We start from the raw sequence: 1,123 nt of genomic DNA, 5'->3' as shown, positions 1-1,123 counted from the left end.
GAGTGAGAACATGTGATGTTCTGATCTTTGTTTCTGTGAGAGGTCACTCAGTATTATAGACTCTAGTTCCATCCAGGTTGCTGCGAAATTCGTGATTTTGTTCTTTTTTATGGCTGTGTAGTATTCCATCGTGTATATGTACCACATTTCTTTAATCCAGTCCTCTTTTGATGGGCAGCATGGTTGTTTCCAGGTTCTTGCTATTGTGAACAACGCTGCGATAAACATACGTGTGCAGGTATCTTTTTTATAGAGTGATTTGTAGAACTTATTTTCTATTCAGACAAAACGAAAAGGAATAAGATAATGACACAAATAAATATGTATAAGTACAAATAAAGTCAAAAGTATCAAAAGCCAAAAATAAGAATCTTATGCCACTGTAGGTATGGTCCTGAGTACCGAGTTTAATCCTTCACCTGGAAGAAACACTTTAATATGCTTACTGAATGAAAGAATGCATTTATGCCTAATGATATTTGTCTTATTTATTTGATTATCTCTCAGTAGTTACAGCAGATAGAAGCTGAGAATAATACTTTAAGAAACACTGTGAAAAAAAAGACAGGAGTCCAAGATTCTGAGGGAAAAGATGGAACTTGAAGTGGCAGAGACAAAATTATCCTTCCACAGCCTGCAGGAAGAAATGCATTATCTGGAGAAGAGTTGGACCAAGATGGCAGTGCAGGTGATGCAGGCAGTGCATCTCGAGTCTGACCCTTTCCTAGTTTGTCTCAACTACGCCCTGAGCACAGACAAGGAGGAGGTGATGAGGCTACATATAGGGAGTTGAATGATGACACAAGGAGTGATTCCAAATTTGCATGTGCTGGAACTAAAATGCACACAGTTGCTGAAAAGGTTGACACCATCAGAATTGTTCACATTCATTCTGTCATCATCATGTGACATTCTAATAAAAGGAAGAATCGAGTAGAAATTTCTCCAGAGCCACTGTCTACAGCCTCAACAGAGGCAGAAAGGTTGGCTGAACTGACAGGTCATCCCATGAGAGTTGTGGGCTAATATCATTCCCATCCTCATATAACTGGCCACCCAGATGATGGGTCAGGGCTTTGTTGGACTTATATTTTCCTGTTTCATAGAAGATAAAACCACAAAG

General features: G+C 39.2%; 2 pseudogenes; both read left to right on the top strand.

The window, feature by feature from the left end:
• LOC103256921 overlaps nucleotides 1-530 on the top strand; it is a 1,057-nt pseudogene extending 527 nt beyond the window's left edge.
• Nucleotides 531-676: 146 nt separating this feature from the next.
• LOC110595362 overlaps nucleotides 677-1,123 on the top strand; it is a 656-nt pseudogene continuing 209 nt past the window's right edge.

This window comes from Carlito syrichta, unplaced genomic scaffold (assembly GCF_000164805.1).
Source record: "Carlito syrichta isolate Samal-C Ts95f unplaced genomic scaffold, Tarsius_syrichta-2.0.1 Scaffold297905, whole genome shotgun sequence".
In the NCBI taxonomy this organism is placed as follows: Eukaryota; Metazoa; Chordata; class Mammalia; order Primates; family Tarsiidae; genus Carlito; species Carlito syrichta.
The sequence above is the reverse complement of the archived record's forward strand: the minus strand, read 5'-3'. Positions and strand labels throughout refer to the sequence as shown.